This window comes from Heterodontus francisci, chromosome 29, assembly GCF_036365525.1.
Source record: "Heterodontus francisci isolate sHetFra1 chromosome 29, sHetFra1.hap1, whole genome shotgun sequence".
NCBI lineage: Eukaryota > Metazoa > Chordata > Chondrichthyes > Heterodontiformes > Heterodontidae > Heterodontus > Heterodontus francisci.
The window spans coordinates 42,811,083-42,830,014 of NC_090399.1; the positions used below are offsets into that span (position 1 = coordinate 42,811,083).

The 18,932-nt window shown below is 43.8% G+C and overlaps 1 protein-coding gene across 2 annotated transcripts in view; it reads right to left on the bottom strand.

The window, feature by feature from the left end:
• Positions 1 to 6,770: 6,770 nt before the first annotated feature.
• Positions 6,771 to 18,932, bottom strand: part of LOC137346252 (class I histocompatibility antigen, F10 alpha chain-like) — a 101,387-nt gene continuing 89,225 nt past the window's right edge. For both annotated transcript variants that reach the window (XM_068009702.1, XM_068009700.1), the window contains exon 8: positions 6,771 to 7,154. The gene's annotated coding sequence lies outside the window, so the exon portion shown is untranslated. The remainder of the gene's footprint in view (positions 7,155 to 18,932) is intronic.

Sequence of the window (18,932 nt, forward strand, 5' to 3'; positions counted from 1 at the left end):
GAGATAGCTTGGGGCATTGGGGCTGGAGTAGGTTAGAGATAAGTAGGAGTGTCGGGGCTGGAGGAGGTTACAGAGATAGGGAGGGGTGTAGGGGCTGGTTGAGGTTACAGAGATAGGGAGGGGTGTAGGGGATGTGTTTTCCAACTATGTTGCTGAGGGGCAGCATGTAGGGGACAAATATGAGGGGCCAAGGATAGATCCTGGGGGACACCAGAGGTAATGGTGTGGGAGCAGGAAGAGAAGCCATTGTAAGTGATTCTCTGACTCTGATTAGATAGATAAGCATGAAACCAGGTGAGAGCAGTCCCACCCAGCTGGACGACAGTGCAGAGGTGTTGGAGGAGGATGGTGTGGTCAACCATGTCAAAGACTGCAGACAGGTTGAAAAGGACGAGGAGGGAAAGTTGACCTTTGTCACAGTCACATAGGATGTCATTTGTGACTTTGATAAGAGCTGTTTCAGTATGGTGACAGGGGCAGAAACCTGATTGGAGGATTCAAACATGGTGTTCTGGGAAAGATGACCATGGATTTGGGAGGTGACAACACGTTCAAGGACTTTGGAGAGGAAAGGGAGTTTGGAGATGGCGCGTTAGTTTGTAAGACAGAGCGGGACAAGGGCTGTTTTTTTTTAGGAGAAGGATGATAACTGGAGATTTGAAAGGGAGTGGGATAGAACTTGAGGAGAGGGAACAGTTAACAATATCAACTCATATGGTAGCCAGGAAAGGACTCAGCCCCGTCCATCTGAGCACCGCAAAGCTGAGGCCCCGGGGCTGTCGGCTCCTGTGCCGAGCCCGACCCCACTCCCTATCCTAGTCCCTCGGCTGGGCTTGTCCTGACACAAACCTCCCACACCCAACACCGTCTGACTCGGAGAAAGAGGAAGAAAGAGAGATGGCAGTGACCAGATGGTGGGAATGGAAGGGAGACGGACTCAAATAAAGTGTCTCCAGAAAAATAATCAATTCACATGAGAAGATTTCCAGCATCTGCAGCATTTTGAATTTTGTAAGAACATTTTTGTTTTCTGAGCAGATGTGAGGAGCTGAGAATCGAACCAATGGAGATGGAGGAGAGACTGTGGCTGCTGTTTCTCCTCCTGTCCTGCAGGGGGTGGTGTTAGTCTCTTCCAGCCCCCACTCCCACCGCTGGGGGTATTTTCACATCCCAGCGATTCCTGCTGTCATTCTGTTGATGGAAGTCTGGGGATAAATTTTCCATTTATGGACTGGAAACACTGGGACCTGCCCCTGGGCTGCTCTCAGTTGTTTTGTTTATTCATTAATTGAATAATTGATGTAACTGGATATTTCACCGCGATCTTGACCTGCTCTCTGAACTTGGACTGAGTCACCACATAAATAAATGTGTTTGTGCAGCAACTTAATGTCAGCAGCATATATTCGAATAACTGAAATATATATTCAGAATCGGTGCAATCCGTGTTCTGTTCCTGTAATGTTATAAGAATTCTGAAAAAAACACCAACCACAGAAGTATGAAGTTGCCGGATATGCTGAAGAGTAAAATCACAGACTTCCTTCTGCTCTCCATCTCTGGGTCACTGTGATTCTCTCCCTTGCTCTGACCCCTCAGTCCCTTACGGACTCGAGTGGCCACTAAAATGTATCTGACTGTCAGAGTGTTGAGCAACAGGATTAAAGCGAATGGGATCAATGGGGTTAAAACCAATTCAAACCTGGCATATCTCACCCATCCAGGATCAGTAAAATAGCTTGGCTTTGCAAACCAGAACCACGGTAGATTGTCGATTATCTCTCCAGGTTCATATATAAAGTAGAAGGGGACATTTTTTAAAACTGAGCAGAATACAGGTTGTTGCTAGAACCACAGCCGCAGTTTTCTCGGTACAATATTTTGTTTTCAGCTTCTGGCAACAAATGGCCACAAATCGATCTAAGGTGAAAGTGATGGTGAACCAGACAGAACAGTCTATGGCTGCACAAAGCAGGAGAAGGATAACACTACACACAGGAATGATCCCTGGAAATAATAATAAATGATCCGCCACAGTATGACCTCAGTGATAATGACCAGTAGATCCGCCGTTGCCATGGCCACCAGGTAGCCAGTGGTGCAGGTGGAGAGGCCGCACTTTCCCCGGGACAGGATCACAATCGCCAGTAAATTAACTGTAAGAGAGAGAAGGGAAAAGAGACAGGAAATTACTGATCAAACATTCTCCGTGTCTGACCCAGACAGTAAGGGCAGGATTTTAGCACAAAAACAGGGGTCAGAGGTTAAAATATAGAAATCTTAACCCTGATCCCAACTGACCTCCAACCTGCCCACCTCCAGATCGGACTTCACCCCTCCGTGGGATCTCACCCTACCACTCCCTGGAGTCAGACACCACCATCACTAGGACCATAACTCCCTGGGATCAGAGTCTCCTCCTTGGATGGGACTCCCCTACAGGCTCGGACCCGCTCTACCAGGATCAAACCACCTTCCCGTGTTCGGAAGCCCCCGAAAAATCAGGTTTCATCGTGTCTTGGATCAGTCACTCCCCTCGTCCTCCCCCGACTTGGACCACACTGTAGGAGAGGAGACCACTCCCCGGTGTTGAGGATCGACAGACCAGTGATCGGAGATGTCACCCCTCTCTCCCCCTCTGGAGATGGTGATTGGACACCCCCCGATATCAGGCATCTCCCCAAAACACCGGAGTCAGCATTTGGACCGCCCTGGTCTTGAGGCCTGCTCCAGAGTCCGCCCTGCCCGACTGGAGGCCAAGCCTGTCAATCAGGCTGACTTCAGGGTGGGGAACCTGTCAAGGATAAAAGAGGCAGTCTGTGGAGTTAAAACTCTGAAACTCTGCTCCCCACCTATGTCACTCACCCCTGTTAATATCCAGGAATAAACATTGGCGTAAAAACAAAATACTGAAACTGCTGTAAATCTGATAAAAATAGGAGAATATTGAAAAAAACTCAGCAGGTCAGGCAGCATCTGTGGAGAGAGAAACAGAGTTAATGTTTCAGGCTGATGGGCTTTCATCAGAACTGGAAGATATTAGAGATTAACAGTTTTAAAGCAATCATGTAGTCAGTGAAAAGTGGGGTATAGGGGGAGGAAAGAACAAAAGGGAAGGTCTGTGATCGGGTGGAGGGCAGGAGTGATTCAATGATAAAAGGGATGATGGTGCAAGGTGAATGGGACAATTAAAGAAACAGAGGATGGGTCCAGAGGAGGTGTAAATGGTTACAGCAGAATAACAGAGGAGAAGGTTCCAGGGGCCGGGAAAAGTGATGGAGAATGGTGGGTAGACTCCAGGGGTGTGGACCAGTCTGCCAGCTGTGTACTAATAAGGGATCCTCACCCAGAGCACCAGCCCACACCCCCTCCACTCCCAGTGACTCTGGTGTAGCCATCCTCCATTACCAGCACAGGCCATCCCAGAAAGTGGGGCCGACGGTTATAATCTGAAGTTTTTCATCTCAATGCTGAGTCTGAGAGGCAATAAGATCGCAAATTGAAAAATCCAGTGCTGTTCCTCATTGAAGTTCATTGGAAGGGTGTAGGTCGTTGGAGATAGAGAGGTCAGAGTGGGAGCGGGATGTAGAATTAAAATGACAAGTGACCAGAAGCTCAGGGTCACACTTGCAGACTGAACAGAGGAGCTCAGCAAAGCAATCACTCAATCTGTGTTTGCTCCTCTCCCAATGTCCAGGAGATTCCATCGTGAGCAGCGAATACTGCTAATAAATTGAAAGAAGTCCAAGTAAATCACTGTTTCACCTGGAAGGAATGTTTGGGGCCTTGGACAGTGGGATTGGAGGAGGTAAAAGGGCAGGTGTTACATCTCCTGTGCTTGCACGGGAAGATGCCTGGGGAAGAGGAGCTGATGTTGGGGGTGAATTAGGAGTGAATCACAATGAATGGGGGGAAGGGAGGGGAGCAGAATATATGTTTGGTGTTGGACTTAGCTGGATGTGGCAAAAATGTTGGAGGACGATCTGTTGAATGTGGAAGCTGGTGGGGTGGAAGGTGAGGATAAGGGGAACCTTATTATGGTTCTGGCAGAGAAGTGGGGGGGGGGGTGCGGGGTGCAGAAAGATCCAATTGAGAGTAGAGTTATTACAGAGGAAGAACGTAATAAAATACCTGAAGATATTGATAATAACAAATAAACTTGCACAATGGAAATTTAAATAGTAAATGAATTTGAGTCGAGCTAAATGTGAGGTGCTGAATTTTGGTCAGAAGAATAAGGTTCCCCAATATACCTTGGAAAATAAGCATCTGAAATGGGGTCAAGGGGACAGGGGTTCAGGAGGACAGATTCCCAAATCATTTTTCACAAATCATTTAAAGTAGCAACACAGGTTAACAGGGTCATAAAAATACAAACAAAGCACTGGAGTTCATTTCTAGAGGAATGGAATTGAAAAAGCAAAGAGCTGATATTAAACCAATTTTGAACCTTAGTTATACAACACTTAGCCTATTGTGTACAGTTCTGGTCTCCATATTACAAAAAGAATATTGATGCACTGGAGAAGTTGCAATTATTTTAACCAGAGTGATACCAGAACTGAGAGAAGTGTAGTATTTATTTAATCATTAACAGTTTACTAATGTTATTATTTACTTCTCTCCATCTGATGTCTGGAAAATGAAACCCTGATATATCTGTTCCTCAGTTATAGGTGTCTCTCCTCACAGGGACACACCTCACTGAGCTAAGGGCAGAGATTGGTAGAGGTTACATATGTCGAGACTCTGAATCATAGATAAGAACTGATCTGTCAAACCATAATCAGTTACAGAAGTGAATGATTCAATAAACACAGCCCAATATTCATCCTGTGTAATAGACAGATAATAAAATTCAACATTCATGACCCACAGATTCTCAGGACTTTGTTGGGGAAAGGGATTAATCATCAATAAAATAATTCAAGTGTTTACAGTAACTATACTCAGAATAAGAAAGTTCATTATACAGAGGATTAGAATGTTGTAACAGTGCTGTCCTGCTGTTTCACTGTCAGTAAGTAGTTAACATCTGTTTCTGAAATAAAAACATGAAATGCTGGAAATACTCAGCACGTCTGGCAGCATCTGTGGAGAGAGAAGCAGAGTTAATGTTTCAGGTCAGTGACCCTTCATCAGAACTGGTAAAGGTTAGAAATGTAATAGGTTTTAAGCAAATAAAGTGGAGGTGGGGCAAGAGATAACAAAAGAGAAAGCGTTGATTGTGACCTTGTCCTGAGAATAACTGACCAGAAGGTCATGGAGCAAAGGCAAAGGAGTTAACGGTGTGCTGAAAGACAAAGCGTTAGTGCAGAGAGCGTGTTAATGGACAAAATAATGAACAGCCCTGGCCCAAAGCACAAACATGTAGAAAACAGTGGACAGGCGCATGGTAAGAAAAATGAACAATGAAAGAAACTAAAATAAAATAAAATAAAATGGAAAAAAAAGAAAAAAAACTGAAAATTAAAAGGGAGCCCGTTATGCTCTGAAATTATTGAACTCAATGTTCAGTCCTGCATGATATAGCGTGCCTAAATCAATAAATGAGCTGCTGTTCCTCGAGCTTGTGTTAATGTTCACTGGAACACTACAGCAAGCCCAGGACAGAGATGTGAGCATGAGAGCAGGGGGGAGTGTTGAAATGGCAAGCAACTGGAAGCTCAGGGTCATGCTTGCGGACGGAGCGAAGGTGTTCCGCAAAGCGGTCACCCAATCTGCGTTTGGTCTCCCCAATGTAGAGGAGACCACATTGTGAGCAGCGAATACAGTATACTAAATTGAAAGTAGTACAAGTAAATCGCTGCTTCAACTGAAAGGCATGTTTGGGGCCTTGGATAGTGAGGAGAGAGGAAGTAAAATTAAAGGTATTACACCTCCTGTGATTGCAGGGGAAGGTGCCGTGGAAAGGGGACAAGGTGTCAGAGGTAATGAAGGAGTGAACCAGGGTGTTATGGAGGGAACGATCTCTTTGGAATGCCGACAGGGGAGGGAAGGGGAAGATGTGTTTGGTTGTGGCATCACACTGGAGGTGGCGGAAATGGTGGAGGATGTGGAGGCTGGTGGGGTGGAAAGTGAGGACAAGGGGAACCCTGTCGTGGTTCTGGGAGGGAGGGGAAGGGGTGAGGGGAGGGGTGTGGAAAATGGGCCGGACACGGTTGAGGGTCCTGTCAACAACAGTGGGGGGAAATTCTCAGTTGAGGAAAAAGGAAGACATCAGAAGCGCTGATGTTGTGGAAGTTTGCATCATCAGAGCAGATGCGTCGGAGACGGAGAAACTGGGAGAATGGAATGGAGCCCTTACAGGAGGCAGGGTGTGAAGAAGTGTAGTCAAGGTAGCCGTGGGAGTTAGTGGGCTTATAATGAATATTAGTAGACAGCCTATCCCCAGAGATGGAGACAGAGAAGTCGAGGAAAGGAAGGGAAGGGAAGGGAAGTGTCAGAGATGGGCCATGTAAAGGTGAGAGAAGGGTGGAAACTGGAAGCAAAGTTGATAAAGTTTTCCAGTCCGGGACAGGAGCAGGAAACAGCACCGATACAGTCATCAATATACTGGAAAAAGAGTCACTGAATAAAACCAGAGACCAGCTCGCACACAGATTTACACAACTTCAATGGCTATAGTCACTTACCAGGAACACCAATGACAGCAAGAATTGGGTAATATATTTTCATGATACTGTCAATAGGAAGATACATTTTCTGTGTGAAGTGATGTGTCCCTTTGTACTGCAGACAATCTCTCTGTATTAAACTCTGAGGCGACATTTTTCAAACTTTTTTTTAATTGAACAGATACATCAAGTTCAGTCCGTGTATATTTATATTTTTGATTTCTGAGATTGAATTGGAAAACTCCAAAGACTGGACAATTCTGATCACATTAAATAACTAATGAAAATTTGAAGCTGTATTCTCCAGCAATGAGGTTGTTCTTTCAAACACCATCAGTCCCATCTCTAGATCTCATGTTGTTTCAGTGATGTCCTTCACTCGACTGTGGTTCGGGTGGTGAAGAGCAGATTGTGGCCATTGTCCATCTGGGCCTTGAGCTGCAGGCTCTCATTGTAAAGCACAGTGAACTGGGACTGCAGTCAGTGAAACTCTGGGGAGTCCTTCACCATCTCACTGGCAAGAGTCTTCAGCTGTTCCTAGGGAGGGGAGAGTGGGGAGGAGACACAGGACAAGGACAGGGTTAACCAGAGAGAGAGAGATTCACTGTCCTACACCTTGCCTGCCCAGAGTAAACACAGGAACAGGAGGAGGCCACTCAGCCCCTCAAGCCTGTTACAGAGTGTTAGGAAATCGTACGAACATACAAATTAGGAGCAGGAGTAGGACACATGGCCTATCGAGCCTGCTCTGCCTTTCAATAAATTCATGGCTGAACTGATTACTCCACATTTCCACCTACCCTCGATAACCTTACACCTCCTTTCTTATCAAGAATCTATCCACCTCTGCCTTAAAAATATTCAAAGACTCTGCTTCTACCACCTTTTGAGGAAGAGAATTCCAAAAACTCACAACGCTCTGCGAGAAAAAAATTCTCCTCATCTCTGTTTTAAACAGTGACCCCTGGTTCTCGATTCTTCCACAAGGGGAAACATCCTTTCCACATCCACCCTGTCAAGACGCCTCAGGATCTTGTATGTTTCAATCAAGTCACCTCTTACTCTTCTAAATTCCAGAGGATACAAGCCTAGCCTGTCCAATCTTTCCTTGTAAGACAGCCCACCCATTCCAGGTATTAGCCTAATAAACCATCTCTGTACTGCCTCCAATGCATTTACATTCTTCCTTAAATAAGGAGACTAGTACTGTACACAGTATTCCAGATGTGGTCTCACCAATGCCCTGTATAGCTGAAGCATAACCTCCCTACTTTTGTATTCAATTCCCCTCGTGATAAACAATAACATTCTATGAGGTTACGTGCTGTACCTGCATACGAACACTTTGTGATTCATGCACTAGGACACCCAGATCCCTCTGCATCTCTGAGCTCTGCAATCTCTCACCATTTAGATAAATGCTTCTTTTTTATTCTTCCTGCCAAAGTGGACAATTTCCCACTTTCCCACATTGTACTCCATTTGCCAGGTTTTTGCCCACTCATTTAATCTATCTATATCCCTTTGTAACCTCCTTATGTCCTCTTCACAAGTTACTTTCCTACCTATCTTTGTGTCATCAGCAAATTTAGCAACCATACCTTCAGCCCCTTCTTCTACGTCATTTAGATAAATTGTAAAAAGTTGAGGCCTCAGCACAGATCCCTGTGGCACACCACTCGTTACATCTTGCCAACCAGAAAATTACCCATTTATGCCTATTCTGTTTCCTGTTCGCTAACCAATCTTGTATCCATTCCAATATGTTACCCCCTACTCTATGAGATTTTATTTTCTGCAATAACCTTTGATGCGGCATCTTTTCAAATGCCTTCTGGAAATCTAAACACAATACATCCACAGCACATGTAACTCCCTCAGAGAACTCCAATAATTTGGTTAAGCATGATTTCCCTTTCACAAAACCATGTTGACTCTGCCTGATTACCTTGAATTTTTCTAAATGCCCTGTTATAATGTCTTTAATAATAGCTTCTAATATTTTCCCTATGACAGATGTTAAGCTAACTGGCCTGTAGTTTCCTGCTTTCTGTCTCCCTCCCTTTTTGAATAAAGGAGTTACATTCGCTATTTTCCAACTAATGGAACTTTCTCCAAATCTATGGAATTTTGGAAAATTAAAACTAACCCATCAACTATCTCACTAGCCACTTCTTTTCAGATCTTAGAATGAAGTGCATCAGGACCAGGGGCCTCGTCAGCTCACAGCTCCTACAATTTGTTCAGTACCACTTCCCTAGTGATCGTAATTTTCTTGAGTTCCTCCCTCCCTTTTATTTCCTGACTGACAGCTAATACTGGGATGTTACTTGTATCCTCAATAGTGAAGATTGATGCAAAATACCTGTTCAATTCATCTGCCATCTCCTTATTATCCAATATTAATTCCCCAGACTCACTTTCTATAGGACCAATGCTCACTTTTTTAAACTTTTTTTTTGCTATCCATAGAAACTCTTACTATCTGTCATTATATTTCCAGTTAACTTTCTCTCATACTCTAATTTTAGCTTCCTTATCAATCTTTTAGTCATTCTTTGCTGTTTTTTTTATATTCTGTCCAATCTTCTGACCTGCCTCCCTCCCATCTTTGCACAATTATAGGCTTTTTCTTTAAGTTTGATACTATCTTTAACTGTTTTAGCTAACTACGGATGGCAGGTCTCACCCTTGAAATTTTTCTTTCTCATTGGAATGTATCTATTCTGTATATTCTGAAATATCTCCTTAAATGTCTACCACTGCCTCTCTATTGACCTATCCCTTAACCTGATTTACCAGTTCACTTTAGCTAGTTCTGCTTTCATGCCCTCGTAAATGTCCTTATTTAAGTTTAAAATACTAGTCTCATACCCACTCTTCCCTCCCTCAAACTGAATATAAAATTCAATCATATTATGATCACTGCTACCTAGGGGCGCCTTAACTATGAGGTTATTAATTAATCCTATCTTGTTGCACAATACCAGGTCTAGTATAGCCTGTTCTCTGGTTGGTTCCAGAATGTTTTGTTCCAAGAATCTATCCTGAAAACGTTCTATGTACTTCTCATCTAGGCTACCTCTGCGCATCTGATTTTTCCAGTCTAAATGCAGGTTAAAATCCCCCATAATTATCGCTGTACCTTTCTGACAAGCTGCCAATATTTCTTCCTTTATGCCCTATCCTACAGTGTGCTTAATGTTAGGTGACCTGTACACCACTCCCACAAGTGACTTCTTGTCTTTATGATTTCTCATCTCTACCCAAACTGCTTCTACATCCAAGTCTCCTGAACTTAAGTCATCTCTCTTAATTGCGCTAATCCCATCATTAATTAACAGAGCTACCCCTCCACCTTTTCCTAGCTTCCTGTCCTTCCTAAATGTCATGTATCCTTCAATATTCAGGTCCCAATCTATGTCGTCCTGCAGCCATGTCTCTGTAATGGCTATCAGATTTACTTATTTACTTATTTCTATTTGTGCTCTCAGTTCATCTGTTTTGTTTTGAATGCTACTTGCATTCAGATACAGAGCCTTTAGTTGTGTCCTTTTATTATTTTTGTAACCTCTAGCTTTATCCTTTAGGAACATAGGAAAATAGGAACAGGAGTAGGCCATTCAGCCCATCGAGCCTGCCCTGCCATTCAATATGATCATCGCTGATCATCCACTTCATTGCCTTTTCCACACTATCCCCATATCCCCTTATGTCATTTGTATTTAGCAATCTGTCAATCTCTGCTTTAAACATACTGAATGACTGAGCTTCCACAGCCCTCTGGGGTAGAGAATTCCAAAGATTCAAAACGCTCTGAGGACAGAAATTTCTCCTCATCTCAGTCCTAAGTGGCTTCCCCCTTATTTTGAAATTGTGTCCCCTGGTTCTAGACTCCCCAACCAAGGGAAACATCTCATCTATCGCTTTAAGTATTTTGTAGGTTTCAATGAGATCACCTCTCATTCTTAGAAACTCTAGAGAATACTGGCTCAGTTTCCCAATCTCTCTTCATAGGACAGTCCTGCCATCCTGGGAACAAGTCTGGTGAATCTTTGTTGCACTCCCTCTATAGTAATAATATCCTTCCTAAGGTAAGGGGACCAAAACTGCACACAGTACTCCAGGTGCAGTCTAACCAAGGTTCTATACAATTGAAGAAAGAATTCACTACTCCTGCACTGAAATCCTCTTGTGATAAAGGTTAACATACCATTAGCCTTCCTAATTGCTTGCCACACCTGCATGTGAGCTTTCAGTGACATATTGACAAAGACACCCAGATCCCTTTGTAAATCTACACTTTCTAATCTATCATTTAAGAAATACTCTGCACATCTATATTCCTCCTAACAAAGTGGATAACCTCACATTTTTCCACATTATATTCCATCTGCCACGTTCTTGCTCACTCACGAAGTCTGTTCAAATCTCCTTGAAGCCGCTTTGCATCTTCCTCACGACACATATTCCCACCTAGTTTTGTGTCATCCATGAACTTGGAAATACTACATTTTGTCCCCACATCCAAATCATTATTATACATTGTGAACAGCTGGGGCTCAAGCACTGACCCCTGTGGTATCCCACTAGTCACAGCCTGCCAACGAAAGAATGACCCGTTTATTCCTACTCTCTGTTTTCTGCCTGTTAACCAATCCTTAATCCATGCTTAATCCTGATCGCCATATATTACCTCCTATCCCATGTGCTGTAATTTTGCAAACCAATCTCCTGTGGGGGACTTTATCAAAAGCCTTCTGAAAATCCAAATATACCATGTCCACTGACTCGCCTTTATCAATTCTGTTAGTAACATCCTCAAAAAACTCCAACAGGTTCTTCAAACATGATTTCCCATTCATAAATCCATGTTGACAATGCCAAATAAATCAAACACAATGAAATGATTCCTCATGATTCAGGCTCAAGTGTGCTGTCCGAATGCAAGTTTGTCATTCAGACACCAATACTAACAAAACTATCAATGCAAATAACTATTACCGTTATACAATAGATTCATACAATCTATTTCTTGCAACCCGAAGATGATAAAAACTTGTAGAAGTTATCCCTTTGATTGTCCTATGTGCTCTCCTGATGTTGTCCCTCCAGCTGACTTGTGTGTTCTCCCTCCAACAAAGGGCTGTCTCCTGATATTTCTGCACCCTTTTTTTGTGAGTTCTATTACATGGTGCTCAGAATGTTTATTGAAGTGAGTCCCTACTTTACAAAGTGTCCTGGATGTCCTAAACAATCCCAAATAGTTAAGTGATACTGCTTGGGTGCTTCCATTGTTCTGGGTAATATCCGATACTCGCACCTTGACATGGGATGTAGCCAACATGTCTGATATAGTTGCTACTTACATTGTTCTGATTAATCTCGGTTAACCAAAATCCAAATTCCGATAATCAGATTATCAGCTCACGTAAATTCAAACATTCCCCCCCATGAACCTTAGTTGTCAAACTCTGGTTCATTGATTTTGAGTACAGCTCTCAGCCTGATCAACTTGAGTCTACAAACTTACCAATTACACAGCACCAACTTATCTACTAATAATTTTACAGACTCTACTAATGGTGTGTGAGCTTTTTATACTCATGGGGATCCTCCAAAAGGCCCCTATAAGTAGGCAGGTCTTGCCGGACCTGCAGCTGATCCACCAACCGCCGACGCACGCTGTTCATATGTATCCAAGCAATAATAGTCATAGAGTCATCTAGTTATACAGCACTGAAACAGGCCCTACAGCCCATCGTGTCTGTGCCAGCCATCATCAACCTATCTATTCTAATCTCATTTTCCAGCACTTGGCCCGTAAACATGTCCAGCCAAGTAGCTGTGAAACGGGACAAGTGCATATCAATCTCATTAAGTGGTCATTGCTGATAAATACACAGCAAAGAATCATGAATCTGGAGCCCCTTGAATGACAATGAAAATGACCTAAACCAGGCTCAAGGTACCATCATGGAAGGGCAGTTAGGTAACGACTGACCAATCAGATGAACAGACATCAGGGCTTTCCTAATATGGCACAGAACCAAGCTGGGAAAATGTATAAAGAAAGAGCTTTTAAGATCCCAAATGTACGCATCATCATCAAGAAGAGAAGATAGAAAATCAACCTCAAACAAGGGACAAGTTAACTGGAGGTTGAGGACCAGTGTTCCATCATGAACACAACTGCTGACCACTGCCCTTTGCTAAGTATCACGATTTTGTGCTTATTGAGGAAAACTTAATAAAGTCTGTGAAGCCTGTGAAAGCACCCTCGTAACCATGTGGTTTTGTAGCTAATCTGAGCTGGAAGTCCCTTTTAGATCAACTGTCCCAACTGAGACTGTAATTGTAATTGAGCCAAGTCTTACAATTAAATTAAAGCAAACCCTAGATCTTACAAGAACCCTTCCCATCCCAAACATTAGGAAAACCCATCAATCCCACTCCCCAAACACAAGCAAAACCCATCAGTCCCACAAACACCAGCAGCAAAACCCATCAAACCCACTCCCCAAATACAAGCAAAACCCATCAGACCCCAAACACCAGCAAAACCCATGTTACAACCAGTTGCGAAAGGTGTCTAGGGGTCTGTTACTATCTTCACCTGGTCTTATTGTAACAGGGTTTAATTTTAAACAAAGTGTTTTGAGCTCCCCCTTTGTGAATCCTTGTTCTCAGTTTTCCAATAACACAACAGAGAAACCAATTCACACAGGCTTTCTCAAGTTTAAAGAAGAAAGATGAAATGTCATCAAACCATAAAACTTAAACTATAATACGGTTCACGCCTACGGATATAAAACATGCCCACACTGGCATGAACATACGATACACACATGCAAATAGGGAGACTAAAGAGAAGAAAAGATAAGGTGGAACAGTTTGAAGCAATATCTTGTTCCAGTGCTGTAACAATCTGTAACGTCATGGACCAGCATATCCCCCACTCTGCCATTACCATCAAGACAGGGGACCAACCCTGGTTCAATGAAGAGTGCAGAAGGGCATGCCAGGAGCAGCACCAGGTATACCTCAAAATGAGGTGTCAACCTGGTGAAGCTGAAAGCCAGGGCTACTTGCATGCCAAACAGCATAAGCAGCATGCGACAGATCGAGCTAAGTGATCCTGTAACCACCGGATCAGATCTAAGCTCTGCAGTTCTGTCACATCCAGTCGTGAATGGTGGTGGACAATTAAATTACTAACAAGAGGAGACTCCACAAATATCCCCATCCTCAATGATGGGGGAGCACAGCACATCAGTGGGAAAGATAAGGCTGAAGCATTTGCAAAATTTCAGCCAGAAGTGCCAAGTGGATGATCCGTCTCGGCCTCCTCCTGAAGTCCCCAGCATCACAGACGCCAGTCTTCAGCCAATCCGATTCACTCCGTGTGATATCAAGTAACGGATGAAGGCATGGGATACTGCAAAGGCTATGGGCTCTGACAATATTCCGGCAATAGTACTGAAGACCTGTGCTCCAGAACTAGCTGCACCCCCAGCCAAGCTGTTCCAGTACAGCTACAACACTGGTATCTACCCTGCAATGTGGAAAATTGCCCAGGTATATCCTGCACAAAAAACAGGACAAATCCAACCCAGACAATTATTGTCCCATCAGTCTACTCTCGATCATCAGCAAAGTGATGGACGGTGTCACTGACAGTGCTATCAAGCAGCACTTGCTTAGCAATAACCTGCTCAGTGATGCTCAGTTTGGGTTCCACCAGGGCCACTCAGCTCCTGATCTCATTTCAGCCTTGGTTCAAACATGGACAAAAGAGCTGAACTCCAGAGATGAAGTGAGAGTGACTGCACTTAACATCAAGGCAGCATTTGATCGAGTGTGGCATCAAGGAGCCCTAGCAAAACTGGAGTCAATGGGAATCAGGGAGAAAACTCTCCACCGGTTGGAATCATACTTAACGCAAAGGAAGATGGTTGTGGTTGTTGGAGGTCAATCATCTCACTCCAGAACATCACTGCAGGAGTTCCTCAGGCTAGTGTCCTAGGCCCAACCATCTTCATCTGCTTCATCAATGACCCTCCTTCAAATTATAGGGTCAGAAGTGGGGACGTGCACTGATGATTGCACAATGTTCAGCACCATTCACGACTCCTCAGATACTGAAGCAGTCCGTGTAGAAATGCAGCAAGACCTGGACAATATCCAGGCTTGGGCTGATGAGTGGCAAGTAACATTTGCGTCACACAAGTGCCAGGCAATGACTATCTCCAACAAGAGAGAATCTAACCATCTCCTCTTGACATTCAATAGCATTACGATCGCTGAATCTCCCACGATCAACATCCTGGGCGTTAACATTGACCAGAAACTGAACTGGAGTAGCCATATAAATACCGTGGCTACAAAAGCAGGTCAGAGGTTAGGAATCCTGCGGCGGGTAACTCACCTCTTGATTCCCTAAAGCCTGTCCACCATCCACAAGGCACAAGTCAGGAGTGTGATGGAATACTCTCCAATTGCCTGGATGGGTACAGTTCCAACAACACTCAAGAAGCTCGACACCATCCAGGACAATGCAGCCCGCTTGATTGGCACCCCATCTACAACATTTTCTCCCTCCACCACCGATACACAGTGGCAGCAGTGTGTACCACCTACAAGATGCACTGCAGCAACACATCAAGGCTGCTCAGGCAGCACCTTCCAAACCCATGACCTCTACCACCTAGAAATACAATGGCAGCAGATGCATGGGAACACCACCACCTGCAAGGTCCCTCCAAGCCACACACCATTCTGACTTGGAACTATATCGCCATTCCTTCACTGTCATTGGGTCAAAATCCTAGAACTCCCTTCCTAACAGCACTGTGGGCGTACCTGCCCAACATGGACTGCAGCGGTTCAAGAAGGCAGCTCACCACTGCCTTCGCATGGGCAAATAGGGATGGGTAATAAATGCTGGCCTGGCCAGTGATGCCCACACCCTGTGAAATGAATGAATAAACCCATTCCCCAAATACCAAAAATACGCATCAGACCGACTCCCCAAACACCAGCAAAACCATCAGACCTCCAAACACCAGCAAAACCCATCAGACCCCCAAACACCAGCAAAACCCATCAGACCCCCAAACACCAGCAAAACCCATCAGACCCCCAAACACCAGCAAAACCCATCAGACCCCCAAACACCAGCAAAACCACTCTTGCAAACACACGAATTAAGAGCAGGAGTAGGCCACTCGGCCCCTCAAGCCTGCTCCGCCATTCAACAAGACCATGGCTGATCTGATTGTAACCTCGACTCCACATTCCCGTCTCCCCCCAACAACCTTTCACCCCCTTGCTCTTAAAATATTCAAAGACTCTGCTTCCACCGCCTTTTGAGGAAGAGAGTTCCAAAGACTCACGATGGTCTGAGAGAAAAATAAGTTCTCATCTCTGTCTTAAATGCGTGACCCCCTATTTTTGAACAGTGGCCCCCTAGTTCTAGATTCTTCCACAAGAGGAAACATTATTTTCACATCCACCCTGTCAAGACCCCTCAGAATCTTATATGTTTCAATCAAGTCGCCTCTTACTCTTCTAAACTCCAGCAGATACAAGCCTGGCCTGTCCAACATTTCCTCATAAGACAACCCAGGTGTTAGTCTCGTAAACCTTTTCTGAACTGCTTCCAACGCACTTACATCCTTCCTTAAGTAAGGAGATCAATACTGTACACAGTACTCTAGATGTGGTCTCACCAATGCCCTGTGTAGCTAAAGCATAACCTCCCTACTTTTTTGTTCAATTCCCCTCACGATAAATGATAACATTCTATTAGCTTTCCTATTTACTTACTGTACCTGCATACTAACCTTTTGTAATTCATGCACTAGGACACCCAGAACCCTCTGCATCTCAGAGCTCTGCAAAATCTCACCATTTAGATAATACGCTTCTTTTTGATTCTTCCTGCCAAAATGGACAATTTCACATTTTTCCACATTATACTCCATTTGCCAGATCTTTTCCCACTCACTTAACCTATCTATATCCCTTTGTAGCCTCCTTATGACCACTTGACAACTTACTTTCCTACCTATCTTTGTGTCATCAGTATATTTGGCAACCATACTTTTGGTCCCTTCATATAAGTCATTTATATAAATTGTAGAAAGTTGAAGCCCCAGCACTGAACCCTGTGGCACACCACTCGTTACATCTTGTTAACCAGAAAATGACCCATTTATGTCTGCTCTCTGTTTCCTGTTAGCTAGCCAATCTTCTATCCATGCCAATGTTACCCCCTACACCATGAGCTTTTATTTTCTGCAATCACGTTTTATATGGCATCTTTTCAAATGCCTTCTGGAAATCTAAGTACAGTACATCCACCGGTTCACCTTTATCCACAGGACATGTTACTTCTTCAAAGACCTCCAATAAATTGGTTAGACATGATTTCCCTTTCACAAAGCCATGTTGACTCTGCCTGATCACCTTGAATTTTTCTAAGCGCAGTCATAACATCTGTAATAACAGCTTCTAACATTTTTCCTAAGACAGATGTTAAGCTAATTGGCCTGTAGTTTCCTGCTTTCTATCTCCCTCCCTTTTTGAATAAAGGAGTTACATTGGCTATTTTCCAATCTAATGGAACCTTCCCCGAATCTAGGGAATTTTGGAAAATCAAAACCAACACATCTGCTGTCACACTGGCCACTTCTTTTAACACCCTAGGATGAAGGCCATCAGGACCTGGGGACTTGTCAGCTCGCAGCTCCAACAATTTGCTCAGTACTACTTCCTTGGTGATTGTAATTTTCTTGAGTTCCTACCTCCCTTTCATTTCTTGATTTACAGCTACTTCTGGAATGTTACTTGTATCCTCTATGGTGAAGACCGAAGCAAACTATTTGTTCAATTCATCTGCCATCTCCTTATTTTCCCTTATTAATTCACCAGATTCACTTTCTATAGGACCAACGCTCAGTTTAACTCTTTTTAAAAAATATCTATAGAAACTCTGACCATCTGTTTTTCATATTTCTTGCCAGCTTTCTCTCGTACTCTAACTTTTCCCTCCTTATTAATCTTTTAGTCATTCTTTGCTGCTATTTTATATTCTGTCCAATCTTGACCTGCCACTCATCTTTGTGCAATTTTATGCTTTTTCTTTAAGTTTGATACTATCTTTAATGTTTTTAGTTAACCACGGATAGTGGGTCCTCCCCTTGGAATTTTTCTTTCTCGTTGGAATGTATCTATTCTGTGTATTCTGAAAAAAGCCCTTAAATGTCTGCACTGCATCTCTATTGACCTATCCCTTAACCTACTTTGCCAGTTCACTTTTGCTACCTCTGCTTTCATTCCCTCATAGAAACATAGAAAATAGGAGCAGGAGTAGGCCATTCGGCCTTTCGAGCCTGCTTCGCCATTCATTATGATCATGGCTGATCATCCAACTCAGTAGCCTGTTCCGGCTTTCGCCCCATATCCTTTGATCCCTTTAGACCCAAGAGCTATATCTAACTCCTTTTTGAAAACATACAATGTTTTGGCCTCAACTGCTTTCTGTGGTAGTGAATTCCACAGGCTCACCACTCTCTGGGTGAAGAAATTTCTCCTCACCTCAGTCCTGAAAGGTTTACCCTGCATCTTTAGACTATGACCCCTGGTTCTGGACTCCCCCACCATCAGGAACATCCTTCCTGCATCTACCCTGTCAAGTCCTGTTAGAATTTTATTGGTTTCTATGATATCCCCCCTCACTATTCTGAACTCCAGCAAATATAATCCGAACCGACCCAATCTCTTCTCAGACGTCAGTCCCGCCATCCCAGGAATCAGTCTGGTAAACCTTCACTGCACTCCCTCTATAGCAAGAACATCCTTCCTCAGATAAGGAGACCACAACTGCACACAATATTCCAGGTGTGGCCTCACCAAGGCCCTGTATAATTGCAGCAAGACATCCCTGCTTCTGTACTCGAATCCTCTCGCTATGAAGGCCAACATAGCATTTGCCCTTTTTACCGCCTGTTGCACCTGCATGCTTACCTTCAGCGACTGGTGTATGAGAACAGCCAGGTCTCGCTGCATATTCCCCTCTCTCAGTTTATAGCCGTTCAGATGATAATCTGCCTTCCTGGTTTTGCTACAAAAGTAGATAACCTCACATTTATCCACATAATACTGCATCTTCCATGCATTAGTCCACTCACTCAACTTGTCCAAATCACCCTGAAGCCTCTCTGCATCCTCCTCACAACTCACCCTCCCACCCAGTTTTGTGTCATCTGCAAACTTGGAAATACTACATTTAGTTCCCTCATCTAAATCATT